General features: G+C 35.9%; 1 long non-coding RNA gene across 1 annotated transcript in view; it reads right to left on the bottom strand.

Moving 5' to 3' along the window:
* The window catches only part of LOC118974439 (uncharacterized), a 71,267-nt gene extending 57,481 nt beyond the window's left edge, over positions 1-13,786 (bottom strand). Inside the window, exon 1 of the long non-coding RNA XR_005063901.1 lies at positions 13,695-13,786. This is a non-coding gene — a long non-coding RNA (uncharacterized LOC118974439). The remainder of the gene's footprint in view (positions 1-13,694) is intronic.
* Between the last annotated feature and the right edge of the window lie 1,386 nt (positions 13,787-15,172).

A 15,172-nucleotide genomic window follows, 5' to 3' on the forward strand; every position in this document is an offset into this window, starting at 1 on the left:
AATTTTGAAAACTTATTTTTCATATTAATCTGTTATTGTTTCATTGTTTTTTAGAAGACATTTCCTCATGTCTCAGGAATTTATTTAGGGGTAATAACTACATGTGCATTAATTTACCATTTGCTTCCAATACCAATAGGTTTTCTTATGTTTTTATACCTTTTGTTGCATGTAGTGGGCATCTTTCATGCTCTTTAGCTTTCTTCAGTTTCTTTCCATATTAAAAAATACTGTAAATAGAGAACAGGCTGACAGTGACCAGAGGGGAGAGGGGAGGGCATTTCAGGGGAAATAGGGGAGGGATTTAGAGGAACATATATAAAGGATACATGGTCAACAACTGAGAAGGGTGGAAATGGGAGGGAGGGGGGAGCACGGAGGTGGGATGGGATGGGAGTAATAGACAGAAAACTGTACTTGAAAAATAATTAAATAAAAAAAATACTGTAAATATCCTGAGTCCAAGTAAAAATATCACTTCCACTAGCAGAAGATGAAAATCCTGATTGCAAGAACTTGGACTGGGCTCTGTTTGTGTGGGAGTTGAAAGGGAGTACATACATTTAATGGGCTTTGTTTTTAACAAACAGTGGTAATTATTCTTCTAGGTATCATTTTCTCCTTCTCCCTATCAGCTGTGAGCAGGATAGAGAACTGCCCTAGTATGATAGCCTTCAGTACCCATCTTGGATTCTCCTGCATCAGAACTACCAAACGCATTTGGCAAGTGAAGTGTACCTGGTTTATACCCAACAAATAGCAGGATTCACCAATCTAAGTGGGAGGTACTGACAAAGTGATTTTATAGGCAACTCTGTATGGTGTGCTCCTTTTACAGACTACATTTTCTCTGAGCTTGAATTACTCTAGAGCTCTATTTCGAAAGGTTAAAACAAACAAATAAACATATATTTTGAAGCTGATTCCATCTGCTTATTATCCTATAGAAAGTATCCAGTTCTTTTGATCTGAGGATAACAATCCTCCTAGCTTTTTTGTGATACCATATTATTTTCATATTTTTGCATATTACTTTATAAAATTTGAAAAAAGACAAAAGATAAAGTGTTCAGACAGGTAGGTTTAACTGGATAATCTTTTGTTTGTTTTGTTTTGTTTTTTGGATAGAGAAAAGACAATATAACACATATCATACTTCAGTTCTATGACTAGAAGATAGATTAAGAAGATTATATAAAGAAGGTAAGCAAAGAGAGAACAAAAGTAGAAAACTATTGTTAACACAAAAAGAAAAAAGAAAAGGCTTTGAAATTATTTACAAATATATACACTCTAAACTTCACAAGGAGAAAGATAGCTAGAGAGAAAAATAGAAAAAAAACCCAAAGATTTGGAAACTAAAGAACACAGTTCTGAATAACCCATTGATCATAAAAGAAGTTAAAAGGAAAGTTTAAAAACATTTTGAACTGAATGCAAAAGGAACTACAACTTAAAATTGGGGGTTGCAGTTAAAGCAATGGTAATAGAAACTTATAGCATTAAAAGCTTATATTAAAAATCATCCAAAATTAGCACCCTATGTTTCCAGGTTAGAAGCTAGAAGAGAGGAAAATAAACATAAGAAAAAATAAAGATAAAAAGTCAATGAAATGTAATATAGTAAAATAGTAGAGGACAACCAATTAAAATAAAACCTGGTCCTTCAAGAATGTCACTAAAGTTGATATACCTTAACCATACCAATTAGCGAAGAAATAGGTAACACATTATTTTTCCAATACCAAGAAAGAACAGTTATCACTTCACTTCTATTAGAATGGCTATTATAAAAATACAAGAAATAACAAGCATTGGCAAGGATGTGAAGAAAAGGGAACACTTGAGCGCTACTGGTGGGCAGGTCGACTGATGCAGCCAGTGTGGAAAACAGTATGGAGCTTCCTCCAAATTAAAACAGATCTACCATATGATACAGCAATTAATGTATACACATACAAACACACACATAAACACAAGTAAAGCGACACAGAAGAGAACATTGAAAAAGACACCTTCACATACAAACAGAAAGGCAGCGATAAAATGCAAACACACACACATACACACACATACACACACACATACACACACACGCGCACGCCCACCATGGAGCAGTAGTGATTTCCAGGACCGGAAAGTCCTTTCATTCTTCCTCCAGTCCAGAGGTTAGAAAGTTCAGTAACTAGATTTTGTTCTGTTCTATTTTCCATGCTAAATTATGTGGAATTCTTTTTGATTTGTTGTTTGTTAACTTCAGGTTGCCTATGTGAAAGGAAATGCAAAAGGAAATACTTTGTTAAATTCAACAAAAATAATACCCTGGTAGAGGTAAGGAATTACTGAGGCAATTGCCCTGCGGCACTTCCAGATGTTCACTCTGCATCCCACAGTGATCCATCCAGTCCCCACGTACTTTCTGTTGGTGATAGGCAGTTCCCTCAGGGTCTGGTGCCAATCCATCTGTAACACAGCCACAGGATACAGGGGATGCTGTGCCTCTGATGGTTAGGCAGATTATGCACCACTGTCTCCAGCAGTACCCATGTATAACCCTCGTGTTTTTGGGTGGCTCTGTTTCTATACTTTCTAGGAGGTGGAGGGTTAGTAAGTTCATTGCTGACTGATGATCTGGCCAGTGTAGAAAGTGAATAACAAAACATTTATTGGCTGCAGATGTTCTCTTGGACAGCATTATCCATGGAAATTAGATAATAGAAGTGGAAGAAGATTAATGCAGAAAATAGATATTGTTGATTGTCCTAGATATTTCAAAGTTAATCAAAATATACTAAATCCCCCAGGTACCAAGAACGTAGGGTCACCAGTTAAAATCTCAAGTACGAAAGCAGCCTTTCTTCTACATTTGGTGCTAAGGCATCAAATAAACTTTCTTAGTAAGGCAATATTTTCAGGACAGTATATGTCTTCTGTGACAGTTAAAGGAAAAATTGCAGCATCTCAAACTATATAAATATATTTGCATTTTTGGGCTATTGTGTGTCTGGTTTGTAATAAAAAAAGAAAGGAACATGTAAAATAATCTAAAAATAGATTCTACAAAGTACAGGCCTCTTTCTCCCACACGTAAGAGAACCCTGGAGAGAGACAGCACAGAGTCAACTGCAGAGATACGGGTCACATGCTGAGTGGCAGTTCTGGGCTTAGAACTTGAACAATCTGGTCCAGTGTTTGTGTTTGTAACCACTGTAGTGTGCCTTATATATCCTCACAAAAATAAGGCAGCTGTTAGTAAAATTTGTCACATCACCATTAAAGACCTTGGTCTATATACCAGGACATTTAGAGACTTGGAGCCAATTAATTAATTCATGATTGGAAAAGAACTAGAGTTGGTGCTTAAAATTAAACAATTAAATTTCACAGTTGGGAAACAGAGAAACACTAGCCAGAACTACATGAAGTTGACGAATAAAGTCTCAGCACCAATGTCAGTAAACACTTAAGGCAACTTAAGACAAATTGAAATGGCAAGAAAGAACGTTCTTTAGAGTGGTACACAGGGCATGTGGTAACATGTAGTTCAAAGCCCAACAGACATCTGTGGGTATATCTGCTGTCATTCAAACCAAATGGAGGTAAAGAGAGAGGGTAACTCCATATTTTACAACAAGGCACTGGCACCTCGATCATTTGCCAATGCTGGTGCCTAGTATTTACTGGGAAGCAAGCCCTGGCTCAATGTTTCTCTGTAGGTTTCCATCAATCAAAAGCTCTATAAAAACCTTGATAGACAGGCAGGCAGGCAGGCAGACAGGCCCTAGGTAAATCAATGCTCTACAAATGGAATTTTATTACAAACTACTGTTTATTGAGCAATCACCATACCATGGACTGTCCTCAGTCCTTCACTTCAGTGTATTTAATCCTCCCAAGAAACAAGCAAGAGAAATGTGATTACCCCTGTTCCAAGTGGAGAAATGCAGGCTCTTAGGGACTGACTCAGCCAAGAACCTGAGAGCTAAAAACTATTCAAGTTTGGAATCAAAATACTTTTTTATGATACAAAAGCTCATGCTCTTTACCACAAAGCTATTGAGAAATAAGTAATAGTTGATGCTGGGTGTAATTTTTCTGCCTTACTTATCTAGAATGCTTAGGTGAAGGGATCAAAATTTCTCTTTTAAAATATCCATGTCCTTATTTCTATGCACCACCACTTGACAGTAATTATATACAACCTTTAAACATAATCACATATTTTCACCCCAGTGCCTCTACTCTCCCGTCTCTAAGTTTTGTAGGTTAGATGAACCCTGAGAAAAATTTCTACAGTTAAAATACTTCCTGAAATGCCATTGCCTTAAGCTACTGCCTTTGTGTGACTGACTAAAACAGATATGGGCTCTGTGTTCTTTCATGCCATTGACATGTTTTCTAACAGGCTGGAAAACAAGAACATGGACCGGTCTAGTATAACCAGGGCTTGGAGACAAAGGGGAGTCTTGACCCTTAGAGAGACTGTGACTTCACATTGACGTCATGCCTCCCACCCAAGGCTAGGTACCGTGGGAAGAAACTAAACTTTGATAGGTGACATTTAAAAGTATCCTGTCAACTATGCATAGAGAAAATGGCCTCTCAGAAGGCTCTGGTGTCTCTCCACACAGACATCAAGATGTGTGAAAGCCCAAGGCTATGGCAAGCTTGTTGTGCAGCTTGGAACAATGCTGTGATTGTTTGGGTATCACCCCCTTAGAATTCATATCGCAGGCAGGATATGACTGTGTCCCAAGCAGGGTTTGACAGCTAATTTCTGAGCTTTTTAGATCAGTGATACAAGCCAATGTGATTTGCATAACCTTTTGCATTATATTTCCAGATGGGTGGGTTGCCTTTCATGTTATACCACCTATTCCAAGAATTTGCCCAGCCTCCCACCTCATTCCAGCCTCCCCAGCCCTCACCTCACTAACCACTTCCACCTCTTCCTAACCATTTCCAAGATACTCATGATCATATCAACACTCTGATGATCTGCTACACCCCAGGTTGTGTGGCAGAATCACTAATATAAATATCAGTTATGGATTAACAGAGGGAGGGACTCAGGCTCCTGGAAATTTAACAGTGTTCTGCTTTAACAAATTTAAAGAATTCTGTAGTTATCATGAAGGCCATCCTTTCGTTCAGATAATATTTACTGAAGATTTTCTGTGAGCCAGCTAGACTGATGTATTCTTGGACAGCACTCTTGGACATGCCTGTGATACCATGTCAGGCAATTTAAATCCTGTTTCAGTCTAGAGATGGTTACATACTTATAGCAAGGCAACTTTAGTACAATGTAATATGAGTTTAAGCAAAGAACACTACAGCCAAAAAATAATTACAAGCCCAGAAATAACAAGGGAGGCACATGTATAAAAACATATCTTCTACAGGGGCTAAAATAGTCATGAACAATAAACACTGAATGGGTTTATCAAAAGCAAGAGCTAGTCATTCCGCCTATATCCGCGTGCCTTTTACAACATGAGTCCACCTCCAGGCAATAGGTTGTGGTAGGGGGCTGAGCAATGTTGCAGTCCACATATGCTACAAAGAAGGAGACTGTTGTATAACATGTGACCCCCAAGTGACTATCAGGACCAATCCATTTCTCTCTTCCTCTAAGGAATTTTAACTGGCAAAATCGGGAAGAATTTGGCACTGTAATGGCACCCTTGGGGAAGACACCACAGGGAGTGTGGCTGTGAAGTGTTAACAGCACAAGAATGAGCCTCAGGTAGTTTTCCTGAAGTTCCTGAAGTTTTCTTGAATCCAGAATTCACCCTCTGGGTTAAATTCTTGAGAAGCTGGGCTGCCCTTTCACTCCTTTCTCTGGGTCCGGTGCAGTCGCGGCTCACTTATCAGTGCAGCCCATCTCCCTTACTCATGCTAGCCTGAAGTCATCTCTGTTCCTTATGATAAAGAAACTGATGGATGGGCCTGACATGTTCATGTGTCAAATTTAGTCAGTCAAAATTCTTTTAAAAATTGCATTAATTTTTGTTGCAAACCACACAAATATGAATAAAAGTGTTGATAATCTGCAACTATAATTTCCTCCATTCTCGCCCTCCAAAACAGACCATCTTATAGTTATCTTTGACACCTTTCTCCAAACTAATGAAACATAAAAAAATTATACATAGACATAAGTTCCTTTTTGTCAGTTTGTGGGCATTGTTTTTTAAAATATTTATATTCATAACCTATTTTTTAAAATTCTTTCTGGGACTATTCAGGTAATGGGCCGGTGCTATTAGAGCTAAAACAACACACACACACACACAAACTCCTTTGATTCTAACTTCAACTTTGTCCCTCGTTCTCTATAAGATTGGACAGAAATCAGTTTCACTGCTCCTGAATTACAGTGCCCATCTTTTCATCAGACAAAAGGAAATAAAGTAGCCCTGCACTTAGTGCTGTGCTAAGTAAATTTTGAAAATTACATCCCCTCCTGTGGGTGATGTGAACAGCAAAACAAAACACTGGAGAATAACCTGAGAGTGGTAACACGTGTGCTCAGAGGAGAATGGTTAGAAAGTAATAATCTCTCCCATATTTCATCCAAAGAGATGGACAAATACCTCAGATGAGGACTGTCAGACTATGTTACAAATTATAACAAGGGGAAATACTTCACGGTCCTTTCTGTGAATGTGACTTGAGCAAATTGCTTAACATTTTGGCTTAATCCTAACATTTAGTCATATATAAAATTCAATTCAATAAATTTTGGTAACTACCGTATTTTTCAAACTATAAGGCACGCCATTTTTTTCTTGCCCCCCCCCCTCAAATTTAGGAGGAATAATGGTTACTAATGCTGCTGTTGAGTTCTGCTTACATTCACATTGGTGAAATATTATGTTATTTATGTTATTAAATATTTTACCACATTTTTTGCTGCAAAATTTTTTTCCTGCCCTGGCTAGTGTAGCTCAGTGGATTGAGTGTGGGCTTTTGAACCAAATGATCACAGTTGGATTCCCAGTCAGGGCACATGCCTGGGTTGCAGGCTAGCTCCCAGTGAGGGATGCATGAGAGTCAACTATATATTGATATTTCTCTCCCTCTCTCCTTTCCTTCCCCTCTAAAGATAAATAAATAAAATCTTTAAAAAAAATTTTCCCCTATTTTCCTCCTCTAAAACCTAGGCATGCCTTATGGTCCAAAAAATATGGTATATAGTGCTCTGTGTTAGGTGATAGGTATTGAGGAGCGGGGGGAGGATTAACACATGACTTCTGCCCGTAGATAGCTTTCACCCTGAATAATGGTGGGGAAGGAGATGAACTGTGAACGATCAAGCATAGTAAGATACAGTCAGTGCTCTCACAGCCACAGGGGAGAATGTTGTAGACTCCAAAGAAAGAGGAACTCTCTGCTTTGGGCGCCCTGGAGCTGGGAAGGGCTGGCAGAAGTTCCTGTTCAGCATAGAAGCGAGTTTGGAAGTTATCTAATAGAGTAAAAGAGTTGGGCTGGGAACCTCTGAGGACCCTTCTGGCTTTGTCACAAGACATATATGACATAGGTTATATGTGCTCCCCCCTCCACATACACAGATTCAGAATACAGCTGTATGGGTATCATCTTAAGTTGGATATAATATCCAGCAAACAAGACAAGCTCTGCCTGCATTTTCTTGTAGTATATTAATCCTCTCTCCACATCCTCCTATACCTTCATCTATAAGCCTCCATCCATGACTCCTTGAAATGAGGGAGAAGCTGAAAAAGTCAGCCTCTCTTAGGTTTTATGCAGCTACCACTACATTTTATACATTTTATTCTTTTTCATATTAATAGGAAAGAGATGCTATTAAAGATAGAATGGCCCTAAAATAAGAAAATTAAGAGTATGAGACTGTTAAGAATATTAAATTAAACAATGTAATTTAGTTCTTAGTTGCTGGAATGAAAATAAGATACTAGTGAGTGATGGAGACTCTGATTATGGCTTTGATGGTGATGATGTTGATGATGGTGATGGAAGTACCAGTTCTCCCATGAAGGCTTATAGTTCTCCAAAATTCCCATAAAAATAGAGATAGATCTCAGTGGGTATAGCCAATGGCCCCTCCACCTCATGCATTCTATTTGCCTTCTCAGCATCTGCTTCTAAGCTTTGCTGACCTGTAACAATTCCACCTACATTTTGACTTAGCCTTATCTGCAGTCAACTCCTGATTATACATTGTTTCTTCACCCCAGTTTCTCAGCCTTTAATCTATTCTCCACCTGCATTACATAGGGCTCATTCTGGATTTCTGTTAGTTGATTTAGGCTTCTTATCCTGATCTCTCACCTCGCATGGAACACTGACCTTATCAAGACCAGGTCTAATTTATCAATTTATCTAATTTATCTTATCAAGACCAGTCCTTTGACTTGGACACCTCTCCAAGCCACACTCATTCACCTATGCATCTCTTCTGGTTAATTCCTTATCTGTGGCTATTGGCCTGGTGATTTCAACCTTCAAAACCATATATTTATATTGTACCCTTCTTCAAGACCTCTAGCAGAGATAATTCTGGAAGTGGAAATCTAGAGTTTAAGCTCTTTAATGCTGGCTGAAATTATTCTCATAGGTTCTAGCACCTGACATCATTGACTCTATAGAAGGAATTGCTAACAATTTCTCAGGAAATTCAATACAAATGGCAGAAATTTGATCATGGTGCTGAACCAGTAAAACAAACTTCATGGACTCTACCCAGTCCACTCAACTTGAATGTCAATTTCATATTTTATAAGACAAAAAGTACTAATAATTCCATTATGCTACTAGGCATAAAAATACTTTTCAAATTGATACCCATCTCCTGATTTTTCATATACATACATACATACACACACACACCAGAGCCTGATAATTTGATAGTGTATATTTATATATAGTCTGTATCAAACTATAGATATAAACATGATATATTAACTGTATTGTTTTTAAACAAATGAATCAATAACAAAGTGGTATAAAAAGTTTAATATGAATTCAATTTTTTAACTTAACAATGGATTGAGAAATATTTAAGAAAAATTTAGTAAGTTAAAAAAATATGCTGGTAAGGGAACTATAGCACCAAAATATTTTGCAAACCAACTTTCAAACAAACTTGTACTTTCATGCTGTTGAGTACATGCTGACTATTCCTGTGAAGCACGCTATCACCAAGGTGAAAAACCAGGGAAGCGTGTGCTCTGCTTCTAAGCTTGTGGCAAGGAGGGCGTTCACCTCTTGTCTTACCTTCACTGAATCCACCCCGGGCTCTTTCAGGGTCTCTCATTATACTTAAGATTTTGTTTCCAAGACTCTGTTTCTCCCCAATGCCATAAAAGTTGTTAGGAATTGGAACACACAATTAAAACTCAAGATAAGAATCATACTAAGATGCCAGGGGAAAAAAGAAAGAGAATTTAAGATACATTCTCTGGGCAGCAAGAACTTGATCTGGTTCTCTTTTTTGGGCCTGATTCCTGCAATTAAATTATCTCACAACTCTTTGAAATTGCCTATTGAGAAATAGGTGTGTGAGAAAATAGATAGCAAATAAGAGGTGTATCTGGCTCAGTCTTGTGATTCACCAAGATAAGGCTCCAGTTCTGCCCTTGTTCTAGATGATGTTGAAAGGATTTACACTATGTACTTTATGCAAATCTGTACCCACTTGTTTGATAATAAGCATCAGTGAAACACTGGGGGAGGGGGGTCAGTACTTTTTTAATACCTTATGTGATTACTCTATTGAAATCATAATCATTTTTCTAATGAAAAATAAAAATCACTATTTACTGAGTTACTCTCATCCCTTGATTGTTTCATAAGTCAGGGTTTCCTTGTATGAGAGCTAACAGCAATGTTCTCTGCTTTACATAAATCTTTTTAATTAAAAGCTTTAGTGAGGTATAATTCACATACCATAAAATTTCTTTTTATAAAATGTTTTTGCATTATAAAAATGTAAGCATCTCAGGTATTTTCTGTCTTTCATTTTCCAGTGTAAGCATTTGAAGTATATTCACAGAGAACTGCCACAGTCAGCACGACCTCATTTGGAGTGTTTTGGTTACTCTGCAAAGAAAACCACCCCCAATGGAATCACTCTCTGTTTCCTCTCACCCCAGGCCCCTCACAACCAATAATCTATGTTCTATTTTAGTATTTTATTATTCTGGAAATTTAATAGAAATAGAATTATATAATGTGAGGTCTTTTTTGCATGGCTTATTTCTCTTAGCATTAAAGAAAGTTAATCCTTCTTATAGCAAATATTAGTGTTTTATTCTTTCTATAACTGAAATAATATTTCATTTTATAGCTATACTACGTGTGGTTTATCTGTTTTGTCAGTTGATGTACATTAGGGTTTTTTTCATTATGTGACTGCTATAAATTAATGCTTTTATGAACAATTATTACATATGTTTTCAATTCTTGTGACTTTAATAAAACATTTTGTAATTTCTGTAGTATGTGCTAACTTGATGTTTAACACTTTGGGGTTGTGTCAAACTCTTTTCCAAAGTAGCTGAACCATTTTATAATCCTACCAAGAATTTCTGAGGTTCAATTTCTCTGAATCCTCATCAACAATTGTTATTTCTTTTTTTAAAAAAATCTAGTCATCTTAGTAGATATGAAGTAGTATCTGAATGCATTTTTAAAATTATCTACTTTTAAAATTATGGTAAAATACACACAACATGAAATTTACCATTTTAACAATTGTGAAATGTACAGCTCAGTGGCATTGAGTACATCTATGCTATTGCACAATGACCACCACCATCCAGCCCCGGGAAAATATTTGTTTTGCAAAACTAAAAATCTGTACTCCTTAAACAATAACTTGTCATTTTTCCCCAGCCCATTTTTTCTTTCTCTCTTTGTCTTTTTTTTTTTTTGGTGGTGGTGGTGGTGGTTAACATGGGGATTACATTTAACATGCTTAAGTTATAATACTCTGATTTCAAATTATAGTAGTTTAGTGTCAATATGGTAGAAAAAGAAACTCTGCTTCAACATACCTATCTCCCCATCCCCTTTGCTTATTCATGTTTAGTGGTAAGAAATTCAATCAGCTTTTATTTACCCAAGAATGTATTAATTTCTCCCATATTTTTGAAAGAGTTTTGCCAAATGTAGTATTTTTGGTTGACAATACAATTTCTTAAGCATTTTGAATATATCAATCCACTTCCTTCTGCCCTCAAAGGTTTCTTATGAAAAATATGCTGATAATCTTATTGGGAATCACTTATTCTCAATAAGGTCATTGTATAATGTCAAGTTCCTCCTTCTTTCTGCTTTCTAAATCTTTCTTTCTCTTTCACTTTAGACAATTTGATTATAACTTGCCTCAGTGTAAATTTGTTGAGTTTGTTGAACTTCCTAGATGTCTGTATTCACATATTTCATAAAATTTGGGAAGTTTTCAGTCATTATTTCTTCAAATTATCTATCTTATGTCTCTTGTGTCTTTCTGGAACTCCCATAATATGTATATTGCTCTACTTGATGATATCCCACAATCTCTTTTTAATCTCTTTTTTCATTTTCCTCAGAATTTCAACTCTCCCTTCTTCAAGTATTTTTTCTATGTTTCTGTCTATTTTAATATCTACATTTGTTCATTCATTGTTTTCTTGACTTTGTACATATCTTCTTTAAGGTCTTTAAGCATAGTTAAGGTGATTGTTTTAAATTTTTTGTTTACTAACTTCACAATCAAGTCTTTCTCAGGAGATTTTTTTTTTTTGCCTTGAATGAGCCCTCTTTTTGATTTCTTTGTATGCATTGTGATCTTTTGTTGTTATTGAAAAGTGGTCATTTGAATTTTATAGTGAGGTAACTGCAATCTAGTTATTCCTCTTTGCCAGGGTTTGCCATTTTATTTTTGTTTATTTTTGTAGGATATATCTGTGCTAGGGACCAACATGGGTTATAAACCTATGGTTTTCTTGGGTCTTTTCTGAGACTTCACATGTCCCTGTGCAAGAATGCTAACTTTCTAATTTCCCCATATATGTGGTTACTTTGGATGTCTTATTCTTTAAGTATCTGACAACAAAAGGAGAAAAAGAGAAAAATAAAAGAAGAAAAAAAAAGCCTATCAGCCCTCCACATCCCCTGGAATTCACTGTCGCAGGAGAGGGAACAATTTGCAACAGTAGCTGCCCAAATCTCTGTTGGTACCTCTACAGTCAGAAGCACCAACCAGGGAAGATAGCACAGATCCTAAATATTTGGAGGGCAGAGTCTGTAGAGCTTAACCTGGCTCTCACAATCTGTGATCAGGCTGCTCCAGGAAAATGTACATGCACAGCTGTCTGCCATGGGAATAGGGGTGGGAGATTGATGGTTGCTATCATGCCAAGAGCTGAAATTGACCAATATGAACTGCAATTTACTGTCCACACCTTCCCCTAACAGTTACAAGCCTTCAACAGCTCCAGAGTTCCAAAACAGCTACATTAGTCAGATTTTGCCAATAAAATTCTTGTCTAAGTGAGAGATGGACTTCCAATGTTTCCTACTCAGCAATCTTCCCAGAATCCTAACTCAATGTGGTTTTTCTTTGCCTAATGACTAATTTTATAGAGAATCATTTTACTTGATCTTAACTCTAGTTTGTCTTTTCACGTCTGAAAGTGAGGTACTGAAATTTTCAGAAATTATTATTGAAAACCCTACTTCCCCTTTAATTGTATCTGTTTTTGCTTGCTTCATGTATTTTGAAACTTTCTTGTTAGGTGCATATATGCCTATAATTGTGATTTTTCCCAAATAGACTGATACTTACATTATAAAATGGCCTTTGTTAACTCAAGTAAGTTTTTTGTCTTAAATTCTATTTTATTCTGATCTTAGAATAGCCACTCCAACAATTTTTGCATGATATATCTTTTCTCCATCTACTATCTTTCAACTCATGTATATCTATAACTATAAAGTGTGTTTCTTATAGATACTGTATAGTTAAATAATGTTTTTATTTGTATTTCTAATCTCTGACTTGTGACTTCAATGTTAACTTATGTATATTTAATGTAAATGCTAATAAAAGGATTTATAGAAGATAATCTTCTGTTTGTTTTCTGTCTTTTGTTTTTTTTTAATTTCTCTACTTCTTATTTATTGCCTTCTTTTGTGTTAAGTAGTATATGATCTTATTCTTGTGTAATTTATTTTACTATATTTTTGAGTTATTTTTTTGATAGTTGTTCTGGTGATTACCATTAACATTTTAATTTAGAACAATCTAATTGAGATTAGTACCAACTTAAAGGTACAAAATCTTTACTCCTATATAGCTCCATCCCCTCCCTCTTCTTTGTGCTAGTATTATCAAACAAATGAGACATTTATTCATTATAAGCCCATTAAAAAAGCTTTATAATTACTGCTTTATGCAAATGTCTTTTAAATGATATTGAAGAAGAGGAGAGTTATAAACAAAAAGATAAATTTATCTCTGGGCAAAGGTTGAGAGAGTGGAAGGATCAAGCAATGAAGAATAAATGACTAAAAGTTCATGATTCACTGTGGTGATCGTGGTGGGTTGGAAAGGGGTGGGTGGAGGTGGAGGAAGATACAGGGGGGAACAAATGGTGATGGAAAAAATAAAATAAACATTTAAAAATACATTTATACTGCTTTATGTTTATCATAGTTACCTTTACTGGTGCTCTTTACTTCTTCATGTGAATTTCAGCTACTGGGGAGTGTGTTTTCTTTTCAGCCAGAAGCAATCTCCTTAGCATTTCTTGTAAGTCAGATCTGCTAAAGAGAAAAATTGTTTTTGTTTATTTGAGAATGTCTTAATTTTGCCTCAGGTTTTGAATAGTTTTGCTGGATATGGAATTCTTGGTTGATATTCTTTTCTTTTAACACTTTGAATGCATTATTTCACTGCCATTTGGTCTCTAAGATTTTGCATGAAAAGTTGGCTGTTAGTCTTATTGAAATTCTCTTGTACATAAGTCTCTTGTCTCTCACTGCTTTAAGGAGCCTCTCTTTGTCTTTGTTTTTTGATGGTTTAATTATGTCTCAGTGTAGATCACTTTAGTTTATCTTTCTTGTAGTTTATTGAGCTTAATGATTCAAAGATTAATACTTTTCACCACATTTTAAAAGTTTTCCAGTTCAAATCACTGTTGAGCCCCTCCAGTGATATATTTTCTTTTAGTTATTGCACTGACTTTCAACTGAAAAAAAATTTTAATATCTCTTTGTTGATATTTTGTATTGGCAACATGTCATTTTCATACTCTCCTACTTTAGTTATTTAGATATGCTTTCCTTTAGTTCTTTAAACATATTTATAATAGATTATTTAAACTATTTTTCTGATCAATCTAAAGGACTAGCTTCCTCATGGACATTTTCTATTGACTACTTTTATTTTCCTGTGTAGGAGACTTACTTTCTTATTTCTTTGCATGTATGCTACTCTTTGGTTAAAAAGTAGACATTGTAAATAATACTATGTGGCAGCTCTTAATACCAGATAATTCTTTCAGAGGTGTTTTTGTTGCTGTTAATTTTTTGCTGAGCAAATTTTCTCAACAAGTTCTTTAAAGTTTGTAATCTTCATCATATGTGACCACTGAAATATCAATGGTTAGCTTCATAATTATCTAATTACTTGATAGAGATGATCTTAAAAGTTTTGAATAAGTCTTTTGACCTTGGCTGTGTGTGTTAAAGCATGTCTGCAATATTCCACCAGATAGTGTCTAAATCTGACTTAGCTTTCATTTCTTGCTTACATAGAAGCTCAAGGTCAGCCAGAAGTGAGAGACGAGGAACTTACTACATCTTTTCTAAACATGCTCACAGTCCTGAATATGCACCCAACCCCCCAAAATGCATGCGTCCTTCTAAGTTCTAAGAAACATGTTGCAGTTTTTCAAAGCTCTCCATTGACATCTAATTCCCAGATTTTTATTTTAAATTGTTTGGCATCTTCTTGTTTGTCCTGACTGTATGATTACATCAGGCCCCTGCAATTTAAACAATTGTCACTGATTTTTTTAAATGTGCCCCCCCCCCAAACGGTTGTTTGTACTGAGTAAACCTTGAGAAGTTCAAATACAAATATTCCTTGAAAATAACTATTTCCAGGACACAGCAAGAATGTTAAATGCCTTGG

Source organism: Sturnira hondurensis, unplaced genomic scaffold, assembly GCF_014824575.4.
Source record: "Sturnira hondurensis isolate 20B ecotype Veracruz unplaced genomic scaffold, ASM1482457v3 Scaffold0019428, whole genome shotgun sequence".
NCBI lineage: Eukaryota > Metazoa > Chordata > Mammalia > Chiroptera > Phyllostomidae > Sturnira > Sturnira hondurensis.